The 19,590-nt window shown below is 40.4% G+C and overlaps 1 pseudogene; it reads right to left on the reverse strand.

Annotated features, from left to right (window-relative positions):
* Positions 1-684: 684 nt before the first annotated feature.
* On the reverse strand, positions 685-6,694 carry LOC129486170 (cysteine-rich protein 1-like; annotated as a pseudogene).
* Between the last annotated feature and the right edge of the window lie 12,896 nt (positions 6,695-19,590).

Raw genomic sequence — 19,590 nt, forward strand, 5'->3', positions numbered from 1 at the left:
ATGTTGAGAGGCACTAAGGTCAATTGCCACTCAGTTGCCACTGGAGACCATGATTTTTATAGCAGTGTTTTCTGTTGATGTTTGTCAGTTTTAATGTGCATATGAATCATCTGGCGATCTTGTTAAACTCCAGATTCTGATTCAGAGGACCTGGGGCAGGACTGAAATTCTACAGTTCCTATAAGCTCCCAGGTGTTGCTGATGTTGTTGATCTTTGAGTAGCAGGTGGTTTTTGCCATTTTCTCCAGCACCATTCAGGAGGCGTGGGGCAGAATGGAGCTGATAGAGAGTCAGAGGTCAATTCAATCGAAGGAAAAGTGGAAACAGGAAGTTAAGGAAGTTAAAAAGAGTAGATAAAGCTAGAAGCTGTTGATTTGAAGAGGATGGAGAAGGGCTTGAAGATTGAAGTAGGCGTCTGATGGGACAAAAGAAAAGAACTTAGAGAACTGAAGGTAGGTAGGAGTTGTCAGATATGCTTGGCAAGACAGGTTAAAAGCAACTGATGCAGTTTGTAATGGCTGAAATAGAAATTCAGCTACCTAATAATGGCATATAAATAACATGATAGTAAAAATACAACCTACATTCACTTTATAGTCTTCCTAAACACAAAAAATTTAAACTGGGTGCATTAACATTCTTATCTTCTTTCTTTTTAATTAAATGTCTTTTGTTCCTGTCATCTTCCCTCTAGATTTTAAGTTTCTTTTTTTTTTTTTTTTTTCCAAGTGTTCATGTTTATTGAGGGCATTAGGGGCTACAAAGGAGCCCTGGGCATCTGGGGGTGAGGTCTGGCATTTGCCTGGACAGTGGCCCAGCGAGCGGCCAAGGATGAGGTCTGCACCACCCGGTTTACTTGAAAGTGTGGCTGTCGGCTTCACCCCCGCCAAAGCCTTTATGCCCAAACATGGCGGCTAACAAGGGTGGTTGCAGTAGGGCTTGCCTTCCTGCTCAGCGTGGCCCCCGGAGGTCAGCGTCTTCCCACATTCTCGCACTTCAGGCAGGGCCGAGGCCAGTCCTTGCCCAGAGAGGTCACCCTCTCGGCGAAGTACACTTCCTTGTCGCACTTGAGGCACTCGGGCATGGCGGCTTCCGGTCCGGTGCCGGCGGCTGGGGTGGGACGGGCTACAGGTGTGAGACTAAATTTTAAATTTCTACTAGGTAAAGATTTTACTTTGGGATTAACATTTACACAGCTTTACATTGCACAGGGAGCTTGGCTGATCAACATATTTAAGTGCTTTTCTTCTGAACTAGTATATGAACTTTTCTGATCCATAAATCTAATCATTTTTGTCAGGAAAACCTATTATCATCTTTCTCATTAAAACAGTGTAATGCCGTTATTTCACAGTTTATTTTTCTTGTGAATAGGGCATCACTCGCATTCTTAGAAACATAACTCTGTTGAGTAAAAGACTGAAATAATGTCGCAATCCTGCAGTCTAGCACCTCTCCAATTACGTTGTACTTATAACAAGATTCTTTCATATTTGAATGGATCATTATTAATCTTTAGGAAGTGGTGCTGTATGATGGGAATATAAAAGGGCATAAGATAGGATCCCTTCTCTTGGCTGTATTCAAAGACTGAGATATACATGTGTAAAGTCTTAGGAAATAATATCAGGCAGTATTTTAGTTAAATCCCAGAATAAATGATATGAAGAGTTTAAAGGCAGTTTGAAAGGAAAAGTAAGTACATGTAATTAAAAGCAAAAGCCATTACCAGATTTTTTTTTTACTTTAGGATCAATTAAAGGCATAATTTTCAATTAGTGTTAATTCTAACTGTCTTGAGGGCTATATTCTCTCAAACCTGAAATCAATATTATTAGCAGTTGTTATTAGCCAACACTGGAACAATTAACTGGAACAATTTAACTAGCACTTAAAATCATTATAAAATACTCTAGACAAGCAAAAAGGCATGAAGGATAGATAATAAATACAAAATAATTTTTCATTCATATTTGCCAGTCTTCAGCCTAGCAGATACTCAGTAAATGTTTGCTGAATGAATAAATGATTCTCATTTATTATTAAATGACTTGTCTCCATATTTATAATATCCTTGGAGCCAAGGACATTTGTCTTCTTTTTCATGGTGCCTATAAAATGATGGTTATGTGGTTGGTGTTCAATAAATACTTGTAGGTTGGTTTATTTAAGGCCTAGACTCCCTGTTTGTAGCTCTCTTTAAACTTGAACCCTAACTCATAGCTCTTTTTAACCTGATATTTAACTTAATTGAAATTACTTTGTTATACATTGTTGATGAAATATACCTCTATAACTCTAAGAAGAGCTAGAAATTTAAACTATAGCTTTTATTTTGTTTTTTACATCCTAACGTCTTTTTTTTTTCTTTTTTTTTTTTTTTTACTAAAAATAGGACATTGTGTGACTTCATGTTGTTCCTTTAAAAAATATATAGGACATTGCTTAAAGTCCTGATTTGTAATTACAGTAAGAATAAGTCAAAATCTTATATTGCGAAATAGTTAAGCATAGGTTTTTTTCTTTTTTCAAAAATGGACTCAGCTTCAATTTTAAGAGTCCTCTTGTGACTACCAGGGATTCAGCTCCATAAAATCTCTTCTATAAAATGATTCCATCCCTGCTGTGTGCATTTATTTTCTGCTTCTTCCTCTAGTTCACTGTTTTAATATGGGGTTCAAGGACTGCTTGCATTGAAATTGTCTGTACTGCTTGTTGTATAGATTCCTGACCCTCCTCTCAGGTCCTTCTATATCCCAACCAGGGCAGTGAGGGTGGCAGCTTGTCACCCATATTTTTTTCTCCAGATGCTTCTTAAAGAAGCTAAATTTGAATACATCATTACTGCTGTTTTCTTAGCTGTGTTTCTCTTGTTCAACTTCCAGCTCTGGATTGGCTTTATATTTCTGTTTCGATTCTTCATCTTCCATACCCTACCCCTGCTTCCACCTTTGGCACTTGGCTAACAGCTCTCTCCTCTCAGTCATGGTCTCATGCTCCACCTGCTAACATGGAAATTTGGGAGTAGCCACTGTTACAAGATTGCTTTCCCTCCTCACTTTCGTCTCTGTAGCTATAGTCACCAGAGATGCTAAAAACCATTCTATTTGGTGTGTGTGGTGCGACAGATCAGTGCTACTCACAGGAGACTATGAATGACATAAGCTTGTGCTCGGGTAAGCAGCACACTTTCTTTTCAAGAAAGTCTTGTTACGTTTTTATAGTGGTACAAGCTCCTTAGCGCTTTGTGGACAAATAACCCACGGTCCATGGAAGGAACCATTCCACTGAGCACATTTTGAGGCCTGTGCTACAGATTTTTGGGGGAAATGGCTTCACTGAGATATAATTAATATACCATAAAATTCACTCATTTAAAGGTTACACAAAGTATATTCAAAGAGTTGTGCAACCCTCACCACAGTCAATTTTAGAACATTTTCATCACCTTGAAAAGAAACCCTGTGCCCTTAAGCTGTCACTCCCAATCCTCCAATCCTGTCCTCCCCCAGGCTTAATAAATCACTAATATACTGTCTCTCTATATTTGCCTGTTCTGGATATTTCATATAAATGAAATCATATAATATGTGATCTTTTATGGCTGGCTTCTTTAGCTTGTTTTCAAAATGTGTCCATATTGTAGCTTGTAATAGTATTTTATTCATTTGATGGCCAAATAATATCCCATTACGTAGATATACCACATTTTGTTTATTCATTCATCCGTTGATGGGCATTTGGGTTGTTTCCACCTTTTGGATACTGTGAATAATACTGCTATGAACATCCACATACAAGCTTTTTTTGTGAGCATATGTTTTCAATTCTCTTGTGTATGTAGCTGGAAGTGAAATTGCTGAGTCAAATGATTGTTCTGCATTTAAATTTCTGAGGAACTGTCAAACTTTTCCACCATTTTACATGCCTACCAGCAGTGTATGAATGTTCTCCACGCCACATTCTGGCCAACATTTATTAGCCTCTATGTCTTTGGTTATAGCCATTTTACAGGTGTGAAGTGGAAGCTCATTGTGATTTTCATTTGTGTGTTCCTGATGACTAATGATATAGAGCATCTTTTCATGCATTTATTGGCTATTTGTATATCTTCTTTGGAGAAATGTCAATTCAGATCCTTTGCCCATTTTTTAATTGAGTTACTTGTTTTATTATTGGGGATTGTAAGAGTTTCTCACTGAAAACAAGTCTATTAGATATGATTTGCAAATATTTTCTCCCATTCCATGGGTTGTCTTTTCACTGTCTTAACAGTATCCTTTGCAGCAAAAAAGTTTAATTTTGATAAAGTCCAATTTATTTATTTTTACTGAGGCTAATGGGTTTGATGTTTAAGAATTTATTGCCAAATCCAAGTTCATAAATATTTATCCCTATATTTTTATCTGAGAGTTTTATAGTTTTGACTCTCCCATTAAGGCCTTTGATCCATTTGGGATTAATTTTTGTATATGATGTGAAGTAAGGGTCCAACTTGAGTCTTTTGCGTGTGGCTATCCAGTTGTTTCAGCACCATTTGTTGAAAAGACTATTCTTTCCCTATTGAATGATCTTGGCACCCTGGTTGAAAATCATTTGACTGTAGATATATGGGTTTATTTCTGGACTCTCAATTCTATTCCATTGACCTATATGTCTATTCTTATGCCAGTTCCTTACTGTCTTCATTACTGTGGCTTTCTAGTAAGTTTCCAAATTGGGAAGTACTGATCTTTCTTTTTTTTTTTCTTTTTTGAGACAGTGTCTCGCTCTGTCGCCCAGGCTAGAGTGCAGTGGCGCAATCTTGGCTCACTGCAAGCTCCGCCTCCCGGGTTCACGCCATTCTCCTGCCTCAGCCTCCCCAGTGGCTGGGACTGCGGGCGCCCGCTATCACGCCCAGCTCTTTTTTTGTATTTTTAGTAGAGACGGGGTTTCACTGTGTTAGCCAGGATGGTCTCGATCTCCTAAGCTCGTGATCCACCTGTCTTGGCCTCCCAAAATGCTGGGATTACAGGCATGAGCCACCGCGCCCCGGACTGATCTTTCAATTTTCTTCTTCTATTAGAAGATTGTGTTGGTTATGCTGAGTCTCTTGAGTTTCATGAGTCTTAGAATTGGCTTGTCCTGTTCTACAAAGCCAGCTGGAATTCTGCTAGGGGTTGATTTGAATTTGTAGATCAGTTTGGGGAGTATGGTCATCTTAACAATATTGCCTTTCAATCCGTGAACATTGGACATCTTTCCATTATTTAGACCTTTAATTTCTCTCAACAATGCTTTGTGGTTTGAGTACAAGTTTTGCACTTCATTTGTTAAACTTACTCTGAGTATTTTATTCTTTTTGATGCTATTGTAAAAATGGGTTTGTTTTTTTAAATTTCATTTTTGGATCATTCACTTATAATTTTTACTCCTTAGGGACTTTAGAGAAAAATAAAACTGTTGCAGGGAAAACTTGGCTGATGGCCTGTCAGCCAGCGTTTGTCCTTCATTGAGATTCTATGTAGAGAAAAAAGTGTTCTGTGGTCAAAGAATTTTGGGGAATGCTGTATAACATGTTTATGATACTAATAAATATATAGAAAGGCCTGAGAAATCAGCACCTTAAACCTTTAAATCCTATGAAAGCAAAGCCCGTCATCTATTTTGAATTACTTAATCTTGAATGCAAATGAATTTTAGATCCTTCTTAATATGTGATGAAATATAGAATTTATGTGACTGAGGTCTTGAAAGGCAAATTTAATATACTTCATAATTTTGCCTAGAGTAGATATTAATGGTTGGCCATGATGTTTATTGTAAAATGTACACAAAGTGCCAGTGAAAATAGTTCTTTTTGAAACTACCGTTTAAATTCAACCAGCAGCCTGGCACAGCAGCACATGCCTGTAGTGCCAGCTACTCAGGAGGCTGAGACTGGAGTTCAAGGTTACCATGTGCTATGATCATGCCTGTAAATAGTCACTGCACTTCAGCCTGGGCAATATAGTAAGACCCCATTGCTAAAAATTAAAAAAAAAAAAACAACCCTGTAAACTACTGTCTTTTTTTGAATTTTTTCTTTGAATCAAGTGTCTTAAATGAAAGTTTCCTAACTGTTTATAACAAGATAATGATGAGTAGGATGTTTAGGAGTGAAGAAATGGGGCTTGAAGGAGCTATTAGATAAACAAGCATACAGTACTTTTAAGATTAGGTGAGGTATAAAAAAGGAGCATGGCCTGAGGAGTTGAACACACCTATATTTGAATCCTAGCTCTGTGTGTTTGACTTGAGTGATAGTGCACATATCTCATGGTTTCTCTGAACCTCAGTTTCCTCACTTTAAAATAGTTTTAACAGCTATATCACTTTATAAAATATACAACTTCGTTCTCTAAAGAACGGATATAGTATTTATAATTCCATTTTTGCATAGGCTTTGCCTGTGTCCCTCAGTCCAGCCCTAGAGACTTGTGTCTGATTTAAAGAAACACCGGAGATTCAATTCTGGGGGCAGATAGAGGCTTGCATAAATGGAGTAGATTCAAGAGTTCCACCTATCTGAAATACACCTAAAGCTGGGCCAAAGCAAAATTTGGAATCACATGAAGTTTACCTGCACTGTTCCCTCAACTCTTATTTCTGTCTTCTTTCCCTGTAATGCAGTTTTCCTTTCTGAAACGATCTGTTGTGACAAAACCAGCTTCCTGGAAATGTAATATCAAATAAAATCAATATCAAATCAAATACAATTGAATCAACAAGTTACCTGTAGCAGTGATATTTTCAGTTCTCTGTCCTCTCTAAATATGAAATGAAAGGCAGTATTTCTAGTTAGAAAAATTTTGAAACTTTGTCATGGATGGAAGTGAGAAGAGGTATGGAATTCTATTTTGAATAGGGGATTCTTTCTGAAGGATTCTGATTTTATTTGGTTTGCTTGATGATTGATTCTGTTACACCATTTGCATGTGATTTTAGATCACCTTGGGGTTTTTTGTGCTTTCTTGGTTTTAGCTCTGGTGTTAGGAAGCTAAGGTAGGAGGAGGAAGGAGAATAGCTAGTTACAAGGAGACTGAGCAGACAGATGGAAAATAATAGAATTCAGGTCCAATAATAAGGCATAAAAATGTGGGTACTTGCCTTTGTTATTACAATTTCTAGAAGGTTTTTGTTGTTGTTGTTCTGGAGATAACTTCCCAATCACATCTGTTGACATGAAAATGGAAAATAGAATTATAGCTGGCCAGGCACGGTGTCTCACGCCTGTAATCTCAGTACTTTGGGAGGCTGAGGAAGGCGGATCATGAGGTCAGGAGATTGAGACCATCCTGGCTAACACGGTGAAACCTCGTCTCTACTAAAAATACAAAAAATTAGCTGGGCATGGTGGCGGGTGCCTGTAGTCCCAGCTACTCTGGAGGCTGAGGCAGGAGAATGGGAGGCAGAGCTTGCAGGGAGCCGACTTGTGCCACTGCACTCCAGCCTGGGCGACAGAGCGAGACTCTGTCTCAAAAAAAAAAAAAAAAAAAAAAAAAAAAAATATATATATATATATATATATATATATAGAGAGAGAGAGAGAGAGAGAGGGAATTATAGCAAGTTACTGGGGTCTATGGCAGTTTTTTTTTAATTCTTAACTTTCCTGTGATTTAAGTTTATTAGCAAATGATTTTGCTAGTGACTTGTTCTAAACTGATGAATAAAATTTAACATAAACCAATCAAGGGGTAGAACAAGGGAACTTCAGAAATGAAAACAAATCAGTTCATGAAGAATTCACCCAGTCTATGTGCAGGAGACTTTTAAGAGATAGAGAAAATCTATATATTTCTTCTTCAGGAGGACTGAAATGAACAGTCAGCTCATTCAGAGTCTGCACAGTCCCAACTCTCAGATATTACTTTTGTTGGGACTGAAGGCTCAGCTCTCTCCAGTGGCAAGAGATGTTAGATGACTGAGATTAGGTGAAACAATAGTCTCCTAGAAGCATGACTTCTTCTCCCATGACCTTTGAAGAGGCTGCTCTAATAAAAGGGCAAAATAATTTTTTAAACAGCAAAAGGCATTTTTGACATTATCCAAATCAAGCACAAAATGGATCTAGTCACCTCTCTCCTCCTCTCGCTCCTCTCTCCTGTCACCCCCCAACTCCTACTCTCCTCTCTCCCCGGCCCCTCTCCTCTCTTCCCCTGTCCTGCTGCTCTCTCCCCACCCTCAACTCTTTTCTCCCCTCTCTTCCCCGTTCCCCCTCCTCTCTCCCCCTCCTCTCTCCCCCTCCTCTCTCCCCCTCCTCTGTACTCCCCCTTTCCCCTCGCCCTCCCGCTTTCCCCTCGCCCTCCCGCTTTCCCCTCGCCCTCCCGCTTTCCCCTCGCCCTCCCCCTTTCCCCTCCCCCTTTCCCCTCCCCCTTTCCCCTCCCCCTTTCCCCTCCCCCTTTCCCCTCCCCCTTTCCCCTCCCCCTTTCCCCTCCCCACTTTCCCCTCCCCCTTTCCCCTCCCCACTTTCCCCTCCCCACTTTCCCCTCCCCACTTTCCCCTCCCCACTTTCCCCTCCCCCTTTCCCCTCCCCCTTTCCCCTCCCCACTTTCCCCTCCCCACTTTCCCCTCCCCACTTTCCCCTCCCCACTTTCCCCTCCCCACTTTCCCCTCCCCACTTTCCCCTCCCCACTTTCCCCTCACCCTCCCCCACTTCCCCTCACCCTCCCCCACTTTCCCCTTCACCCTCCCCCACTATCTCTTGTAACTGTTAAACTAGAATATTTGATTTTTGAGCCCTACTGGTAAACAATGGAGGCTCTCATTCAGGGATTCAGGGCTGTTGAAAGAAGCCTGGTTGTATTCATTCTTTCAGAAGCTAACAGTGTGGGTAAAATATGAAATGTTTGGTATTAAGTTAAAGAAAAAAAGTTTCTCAAAACAAACTGTGAAGGGCCAATGCAATTCACTGGTCATATTTTTCAAATTATTACTCTTATATTCAAATAATAGGAAGAGTAAAAAAGATCATAGAAATATTTAGCCAGAAGGGAATACCAAATCTAAATCCCTTTCATTTTATAGATAAAGAAACTAGAGACCCAGATAAATTATACTTTGAAAGAATTTTTTAACAAATAAAGTCTGTAAAAATTGAGGCCGAGGAATTAAAAACTGCTGTGAAAAGTTTCATTTGAGGTTACTGGAGACAAATGAACAAACAAGAAATGTAATGTGAAAAAGACGAGGTGGAAGATAGTTTAATTAAAAGCAAGAATTGTACAGCATGACAAATTCCTGGGAGAAATTCATGACCAAGGTAATAGCGAAACACTTCAGCCTTTTACTATATTCTGTATTATCAGATGTCCATAATCAAGTTAAGCAATCATTACGTGGTTGTCAGAGACCTCCTGGGAAGGGTCAGCTCGGCTATTACAAAGATCACCACTGGTAAAATAACAAGGCAGTGAATTTATGGATGATGTGTTCAGGGAAACAGATTTTAAAAAGACAGCCAAGAAATTGTGGTTGCCTGGACTTAATATTAGAATCACTGAGAATTTTTGTACTTACAGCTCTACTAGCAACCACTCTTATTCATCAGGAGAAATAGTCTCATTTTACCAGGTGTGAAAATTAAAGAACAAAATGGAAACAAGGAATCAATTGTAATATATCTTCTGTGAGGCTTTTAGGGACTTCTTCAATGTTTAACTGGAGGTCCTATAATTTCTTGTAAGGGGAAAATTTTAAGGGCAATATTGTGAAGGAGCCATTACTTGTAAGAGGAAGACAATAACTGTGATCCACATTATTTTATTTTTCTGGCGGTGAAAGAAAAGAATATATTGTAGTAGGCAAGTTAGTTTAATTTCTAAGACTTGGTCCCTGATTTTTCCCTTTTGTAAGAATGAGATAATAATAAGAATATTAGAGCAAACAAAATAGAAAATTCCAGGCAGGGCACGGTGGCTCACATCTGTAATCGCAGCATTTTGGGAGGCCAAGGCAGGCAGATCCATTTGAAGTCTGGAGTTCGAGACCAGCCTGGCCAATATGGTGAAAACCCGCTCTACTCGAAATAGAAAAAATTAGCTGGGTGTGATGGCTCGTGCCTGTAATCCCAGCCACTTGGGAGGCTGAGGCACAAGAATCTCTTGAACCTGGAGGTGGAGGCTGCAGTGAGCTGAGAATGCACCACTGGACTCCAGCCTGGGCGACAGAGCGAGACTCTGTCTCAAAAGAAAAAAAAACAAAAACAAACCAAAACTCCAAATGTACTTGTGACCTGCTCCTGCGTAAAAATTTCTTCAAGAGTTTGCCAGTGTGTATTTCTGTATGTATGTTTGTTTGGTCCAAAGATAAAAACCCCTAACTTGACCCAATAGGCCCTGTTTCATTTGACTTTGGTCATCTTCTCTTCCAGCAGTAGTAATCTTCTCTCACTTCAACTATACCATGCTCCAACAAGCCTGAGAGTGTCATACATGCTACTTGCTAGTCTTGAGATGTTAACTTATGCATCATCCTCAGAGCTTAACATAATTTTCTCAGGAAAGCCTCCAACCTCCTGCTTCATTGTTTTTCCCCACCAATCACAGTGATTTATTTACACAAGTAGTTATTTAATGCCTTTTTTCCACATGCTTCCTAGAGGTGTGCTCTAGGTCTCTCTAGTTTACTTCTACATCTGTAGCACCTGTGCCCCATATGACACATGGTAGGTGTTTAATAAGTATTTGTGGAATGAATTAACAGACGCAAAAGACCTTAAATACCTAGTGCATAGCAAGTAATCGATATTAACAGCTATGTTAATTTGGCTTTTGTTTCACTCTCCCTCTGTTGCTTACCTTGTTTGACCAGCAATTGGAGTATGAGGAACTAATGGTGTGCTACTGTGGAACAGGAGCTTGATACACATCTATATTTATTAATGATGAAGATGATAGCAAAGCTGCCCAGCCCATGAATCTCTACAACTCTGCCCTTGGACCTGTTATCACTATAAACTGGGTTGGCGCTCAGGGCACTTCGTCATAGTTAAACATATAAACTGTGGTGGTAGTACATTAGCTTTGTTTGGAAATTTTGGAGTTTTCTATTTACTTAAATGTTTATTACAAAGGACTTGTTCTGCTATGGGTACTTTTAGAAAGCAGAAAAGTTTTAACTCTTAGCTGTGTCAGAAGCTAAAGGATGTTTGTCAGAGCTAATATATTTTAATATTTGTTCTTACCGTCAAGTACTGATAATTTACCGTTCTTACTATCACCTTTAGAGTGGTCTCTACACCTGCTGGGTAGTAAAATTAGAGAACTGGAAAGGAGATTAAACTCATAAACTCTGGAGGAGACAGAAGTGGGTTCAAATCTCACTTCTACCACTTACAGCAGTGGGACTTTGGGCTGATCAACCTTTCTAGCCTCAGTTTTCTCATCTGTAACATGTGGTTTATAATAAATAATACCAAGATGTTCATCAAATCCCTTTTATATTGTTGAAAATAACAACACACATTCCTTCTACAACAGTGGTTCTTGATGGTGGTGTGAGAGAAGGCTTTTGTTTCTCAAAGGACAAAATGTCTGGAGACATTTTTGTTTGTCACAATGGGGATGGTGGTAGTAGTGGTGATATGTTACTGGTTTCTAATGGGTAGAGGCCAGGAATGCTGGTGAACATCCCACAATATATAGGACAGGTCTTTAAAAAATTACCCAGTCCGAAAATTCACTAGTGCTCTTAGTTGAGAGCCTGTTCATAGTGAGCTTGAGGAATCCCTTTTAAAATAAAATGGTAAACTAATCACTGCAGTTATTATAAGAATGAGAGTGATCTACATGCAGACATAGAAAGATTTCAAGGATAGCCTGTTAAAATGACTAAAGCAACACACATAGCAGTATTTATAATATGGTCCCATTAATTACTCACATCTTTTCTGTGTGCATGTGTGTGTTTCCACATACATATAAAGGATCTGGAAGGAACCTACCTACTTGTTAACCAGAGACATCAATAGGGAAAGCAGATTTTAAAGGAGTGTCCGCAAGTTTTACTCGACATACTTTTTTTATTGTGTTTTTTCAACCAGAGATATTATATTTATAATTTTGAAAAATTTTAGAAATAAATTCCTACTTCATACAGCTCTTATGAATATTAAAGTAGATAATGCAAACAATATGTTAACCCAGTGCCCATATAATAGGAGCCAATAAATGTTATTGTTTGTCATAAAAATTCTATACTTCTAAAAATTGAGTTTTGGAGGTAAAGGTTTACAGCTAAACATGGTAATTACAAGATTTCGTTAATGAACTTGCATAGCTTCAGACGGGATAGTATTCATTTTTCCATCACATATGAGTTTTCTTTTGTGCTTACTGAAAGAACTATTTCATTTTATATCATTTTGTGCACACATCAAAAGCAAAACAAAAGTGAAAAACACTGGTAAGAGTATTCTTACCACTTCATACGCAGCGTGTGAATCTTCTGAATCACTGATCGACTCAGAGGCATTAATGATCTTGTTTTTCTATACACTCTTATTTTTGTCAAGTGTTGGAGATACAGCATTTTTTGGGTAAACTTTTTATTAAAATAATGAAAAGCATAAAATTCAAAAGTATATAGCTGAGTGAATTCTCACAATATATATTCACCATCTAATTCAGCAAATAAAAATTATTAGCACCCAGAGTCTCTCTCCCACAGGTAACTACATCTTGACTTATAATATTATAGATTAGTTTTATCTGTTTTAAAATTTTATATAAAAATGCCGGCCACAGTAGCTCACACCTGTAATCCTAGCACTGTGGGAGGCTGAGGTGGGTGGATCACCTGAGGTCAAGAGTTTGAGACTAGCCTGGCCAACATGGTGAAACCTTGTCTCTACTAAAAATACAAAAATTAGCTGGGCATGGTGGCGGGTGCCTGTAATCACAGCTACTTGGGAGACTGAGGCAGGAGAATTGCTTGAACCCTGGAGGCAGGGGTTGCAGTGAGCCGAGATCACACCATTGCACTCCAGCCTGGGCAACAGAGCAAAAACTCTCTCAAAAAAAAATAAATAAATAAAAAATAAAATTGTATATGAAGAGAATCATATAGTACATATTCTTTTATGTTTGACTTTAGGTTGATACTGTATTTGTGAGACTCATACATGTTAAGTGTAGTGGTAGATCACTCATTTTTATTGCTGACCAATATTCATTGGACCCACATACAATATAGCCATTCTATCACTGATGAATATTTGGATTGTTTCTAGTTTCGGGCTGCCATGAAGTGTTGCTATATATGTTCTTGTGTGTGTTTTGGTATATAAGTATGCATTGCTATTTGTATATACCTATTGATGGCAGCGGTGGGCCATCTGGAGCAGCCACTGCCGTCATGCTGGCCCCAGTGGGGAGGTGCAGGTGGTGGCAGTAGGAGCGGCTGCAGGAGTAGCAGTGGCAGTGGTGGGACCTCTGTGCCCCACATCCCCAAGGCAGCTGACTATACCACCCCCACCCTCGCATGGCTGGGCAGGACCCACTCCAAGCCTGCAGCTTCTGCTGCAGCCTCAACCTCGCTCCTTGCTGTGTCTTGGGAGCCCTCAAGCACCCGGCTGAAGGCGCAGCCAGGACTTATGGAGCCAGCCCTGAGAGCATCGGATTTGTTTGTGTGCAGTTGGCCAGGGTGTGGCATCACCTGCACCTCACCTGCTGTTGCTGTGGGGAAAATGTGGCCAGGGCTGTGTACTCCATGGAGCCAGTGGGAGCCATGGACAAGTGGGAGCCTTGCTCCTTCTAAGTTGGTGGTGAGGGAGCTCATCAGGCACAACTGCAGCTACCCAAGTTGTGGCTACGACCTGGGAACCCCTGTGCTCTTGGGAACCAGAAGCAGGCAGAAGCCCTGCCCTCCTAGGCACAGCTGCAACCACTCAAGCCGTGGCTGTAGACTTAGGCATCCCTGCACTTTCAGGGACCCAGGAAGGCTGTCCTTTTATGCCCCCCAGGCTTGGAAGTTCCTGCTCCTACTCTCTGGCTTCTCCCCACTTTTGGCACCTGCCCTGATCACAGAGAAAAGTTGAGGCTGAGCCCGGGCACTGTCGCAGCCTGGCTGGGTGTGTGCATGCTCAAGGCAGCGCTGACATGCCAGCCCCGTGACGCCTCAGCCCCCTCTGGATTTTGGAGGCCAATAAGTGTGGGAGGGAGGCCAGGGGGTGCTGAGGGTGGCTTGGTGCTGGCCTGAAGGCGCCCCCTCAGCACGATCAGCCTTGGCACCATGAACAGCAGCAGGAGGCAGCCAGGCTACTTGGTGAAAACAAGTAAGTCCCTGGTGAAGCCCCATCTTCAAGCCAGGGAAGGCCTGGAGCCTGGGGGCCGAGCTGCTGATCCTGTGGACCAGAGTGGGAACTTGTGCTTTTTCCAGGCCTGCCAATGGCTGCCCATGGACCAGTTGGCATGAACTTCCTTCCCTCTAATGCCCATAAAAGCCCTATACTCAGCCAGACCCAAAGAGATAATGGGATGACCAGCTGCAGAGAGGAGTCACCCTCTCTGCTGAGAGCTGAAGAGACAATGGGACCACCAGCTGCAGAGAAGAGCTACCCTTTCTGCTGAGAGCTGAACACTCAGTCAGGACAACCTGCCTGCAAAGAGGAGCTATCATCTCTAAGAGCTGAACACTCATCAGGACGTGCTGGCTACAGGGAGGAGCTACCCATTGCAAGTCTCTTCTGAGTTGTTCTATTGCTCATTAAGGCTCCTCTTCATCTTGCTCACCTTCCACTTGTCTGCATACCTCATTCTTCTTGGATGTTGGAAAAGAACTTGGGACCTGTCAAATGGGGGACTAAAAGAGCTATAACACAAAGAGGGCTGAAACATGCCCCTTGCTTGCCACATTGTGAGCAACAAGGAGAGAAGAGAGAAGGAGAGAAGAGCTGTGGCCCTTCAGGGACCCCAGACCTAGGAGCTCCCCAAGCTAGGGCTGTGATACCCTCTTTAGGGCTCTGTCTGGTGTTTTCCAAGTTTCTGGGCACCACTGTGTTCCCTGGTGCCAGTCATGGAAGCTGCTTGTGGTAGGCCTGGTCGAGCTGCAGCCTTGCAGGGAGCCAGCACCTGTGCTGGCGCCTGGGGGCGGCCTGCTCTGCCACAGCCAGCAAGCCTGGCTGTGTGCAGTGGCCGGACCCCCATGCTTGCTTACACACCCCCTGCCACTCCATGCCTGGCTCGCCCTTGGCAGGCATAAGATCCAGGCCAGTAGTGTGAGCTGGGTGCAGCCTGCCAGGCCAAGTGGGCAGAACAAGCCCAGTGGGCCAGAGCAAAACTCAGGCAAAGGCACCACTGACCACAGAGGTTTCCGGCTGGTGAAGCGACACCCCAAGGATCCCATAACACTGTGAGTTAAATTTCTGATTCACAAGATATGTAAATGTTTAGCTTTAGCATACACTGAGAGACAGTTATCCAAAGTGGTTTAGTAGATACTGAGAAACAGTTTTCCAAAGTGGTATCCAGTGGTAAGCTCCATAATACTAACAGTGTATGAGAGTCTTTGTTGCTCTATGTTCTCACTAATATTTGGTATAGTCAGTCTTTTAAATTTTTGCTATTCTAATGGGATAGCATTCTTTTTTAATTTTAAATGACTTATTAGAGCTTGGCAGTATGACAAAAGGGTGAGGTTTGGAGTAAGAGACTTGGGCTTGGATTTCAGTTTCACTACTTAGCTCTGTGACTTTCTTTTTTTTTTTTTTTTGAGATGGAGTCTAGCTCTGTTGCCCAGGCTAGGGTGCAGTGGCACAATCTTGGCTCACTGCAACCTCTGTCTCCTGGGTTCAAGCAAGCTCCTGAGTAGCTGAGATTACAGGTATGTGCTGTACACCTGGATAACTTTTGTATTTTTTAGTAGAGACAGGTTTTCACCATATTGGCCAGCCTGGTCTCGAACTCCTGACCTCAAGTGATCCACACACCTTAGCCTCCCAAAGTGCTGGGATTACAGGCATAAGCCACTGCATCCGGCCGCTCTGTGACTTTCTATGAGCTTTAATTTTCTTGACTGAAATAAGAATGATGATACTACCTCTCTTAGGGTTGTTGGAAGTTAATTAAGCTAGTATGTGTGAAAGGGCCTGACTAGTACTGTAACAAATTGATACCAGGGTTCTCAATAAGTGAGGTTTTCCTTCTTAATGAAATAAAGTATAAGCACTGGCAAGACTACAGCTGATCTACTTTCAGACCAGAAAGTGTTTCTTTGCTGCACTCAGTTTCACACAATTTGATGCTTTTGTTCTCCATCTCCCCTCCCCTCTCCCTCAATTCTTTTGGTACCAATAATTTCTTTTTTTCCTTCCCTCCTCACGTCATCCTGTTTCTCACTACTAAAGAGACATAATGCTTTAACCAATTTTTAATCTGTTAACCGATAAAGTTAACAGATTAAAGTTTAAGGTATTTTACCCTCTCTGGTAGTCAACCAATAATACTTGAAAACACAAAAGACTCAAGGATGCTGAAGAATGAATCTCAAATGGCCAAGTTTCAGCACCACCATGGATGGTGCATGAGATTTTTCTGAGGGAGGCTTCTCGATAACACCTCAAATCCTTTTGTAAAGCAATTCTTTATTGAACACCAACTATATGCCAGGCACTTTGTTTGACAAGCTAGCACTGTGTGGTATACCCTTTATTGGACAGGCTAGCCTTACTCTTTTACTTTTCCCAAACAACATTTAAAATGGAAATATATTCCTTAAAGAGTCTGCATTCTTCAGCCTTCTTCTGGATCTTTCCACATTTTGACAGTCATCTCAAAGAGGAAAGCTGATAGATAGAGATACTAGTTATATATGACATCTGGGCTGACCTCTTACTTCTTAAGAAACAGAAATAATTTGCTATTTTTTGTTATTAATTGGCATACTAAAAGATGGTATCTTTTCAAATTTTTGATTTTTAATTACCACCTTACATAACTTGCAGGTACCTTTTTTGTTTTGTTCCTCCCCAAATGCTGGAATTACAGACAAGTGTCTCTGTGCCTGGCCGTTCCCTACTCTTCTGAAATGAAAACAGTCGAGTCGGGAAAGCCACTGCTGTCTCATTTTTTAAGGTGTGAGTCTTATAAACCTATGAAGTAACAATATCAGATGACTGTGGGCAACCAGAAACTTCAAATATAACTTAGTAATACACATGATAGATTGTGTATCTTGTTGGTGAAGGGCAGGTGCATGATAACATCTAATGTCCCCCAAAGCAGAATTTTCTCAAAACAAGATGCATCTTTCAAAGTCCATCCAATTATTAGACATTTTTACAAAGGCCAAGAGCAACTTTCTTAAGACACATGCTAATTTTATTCTCCACGTTGTATGAAAACCCTGAATTATTATTGAGAACCCTGAATTACTGAGAACCCTGAACATTATTGAGCTATATCATATAAGTGAAAGTGTCCCTTCTGTCTGTATAATTAGAATGTCACCAGAAGATCAGTGTAGCTTATTTGACCAAAACCAATCAAAACAAACTCCTGCAAAACAAAAAATCAAAACAAATACTGTATCCTGTAATTATTGCAGGTAGAAATTGAAGAACTTTACCTGCTGTCTGTCTTCCTAGTGGTAATAATACTCAGGAATATGATCATTGATATCTTCAGCCATCCACAAACACTTGTTACTTTTGGTGCTTAAATACCATTTTAAAAGTAAAAATATACTTATAAACTATTTGGAGCAATTAAATAGTTGGAAGAAGCAGAGTTAATAATCTACTATAATATTTACTAGAGAAATACTGAAAACCAAAAAGTCACATTGATAGTAACTTTTCTTCCTTGAGCTCACTTCTAAAGAACTATAACAAACTAAATTACATTTAAACATACAATAGTCATTAACTAGGCAATCACTTACTGAGTCTACCATAGGCCAGACATTAAAAATTTTTCTTATTCTTAGCCCAGCAACCTTGTATATTGTAAAGATCCACAAAATTAATGCAATGAGAAGGGAGAGGTGAAATTATAGACATTGAATTTTGAATTCAAATGTTAGCTTCATTAAATGCTCCCAAGGTTAAAGATTTGTCCTCCTCCTCCCAACTGAATCTCAATGTTGGAATGATACACAACATTTAAGTGGAAACTACTAAAACTTTGGCAGATACCTAGAAGTATGGTTTTGAGTTGCTATTTTCTTGGATAATTTACTTACTGATTAAATTACCTACTGTGTATAAAGTGTGATGATAGGTGTGGCTCATCAGGTAAATTGTTTATTTTTATTTTTTATGTATATATATATTTTTGAGATGGAGTCTTGCTCTGTTACCCGGGTTGGAGTGCAGTGGTGCGGTCTTGGTGCACTGCAACCTCCGCCTTCCAGGTTCAAGCGATTCTCCTGCCTCAGCCTCCCGAGTAGCTGGGATTACAGGCACATGCCCAGCTAATTTTTGCATTTTTAGTAGAGATGGGGTTTTACCATCTTGGCAAGGCTGGTCTTGAACTCCTTACCTCAGATGATCTGCCTACCTCGGTCTCCCAAAGCGAGGTAAATTGTTTATTAAACAGCAAATGAATAAATATAAAATTGCTTTTCAATTAAATGATTAGCTCGAAACTATATAATTCGCGTGTGAACTTAAGGCAGAAAATGCATCTTCATCACAAAGGCAGAAAATGCATCTTCATCACCTTTTTAAATTCCCAGGTCCTGAGTACCTAACACAGTAGGCATTTAATTTTTTTTTTCATTGCTACAATAGGGAAATATAAGATCTAAAAATAGAAATTCTGAAGTAGTTAGGATAAGCTCCTATGGAAGCTACTCAGAAATCTTGATTAAATAAAGACCTTTATACAGTTTATAGAAATGACTCACAGCTTGAGGTCAGGAGTTTGAGACCAGGGTGGCCAACATGGTGAAAACCCTGTCTCTAGTAAAAGTAAAAAAATTAGCCAGGCATGGTGGCGGGTGCCTGTAATCCCAGCTACCTGGGAGGCTGAGGCAGGAGAATTGCTTGAACCTGGGAGGTGGAGGGTGCAGTGAGCCGAGACCATGCCACTGCACTCCAGCCTGGGTGACAGAGCAAGACTCTGTCTCTAAAAACAACAAAAACGGAAGATAAAGAGCTTTGACAACTTAAGTTTAAAAAAGGAGACAGCTATATATTCTATAGCTTAGCTTCTACCTAATACATCTTCATAAAAAAACTCACTGCCTTTAACATTACCCCTTTTCAAACAAAATACAAGTGTACTTGGAGATGCAAACTCACAGTAAGAACACAAGATCATTTTAACAAGCACTAAACTGAGGCTCAGGGAAGTTAAATAACAAGGCTATAGATACTTGGTCAGGTTCAGAAAAGTTTGCACCCCAAGTTCAAGGTAAAGAAAGGCTTCACTGTTCTCAAGTCCCTAGTATGGCAAAGTTACATGGCCACCAGAGAGCTAATTAAAAAACTATGTTTAAGTTATTTCCATGTTTCAGAGTTCTCCACCTCTAGACTCAGAATGCAGTTTAAAGATGTGACCCGAGACATTTTTGTTTTCCCTTGAGAGGAAAAGCACAGTTGGAAGTTCACAAAAACACCTCTTCAAA

The sequence above is a fragment of the Symphalangus syndactylus genome, chromosome 1 (genome assembly GCF_028878055.3).
Source record: "Symphalangus syndactylus isolate Jambi chromosome 1, NHGRI_mSymSyn1-v2.1_pri, whole genome shotgun sequence".
Classification (NCBI taxonomy): Eukaryota; Metazoa; Chordata; class Mammalia; order Primates; family Hylobatidae; genus Symphalangus; species Symphalangus syndactylus.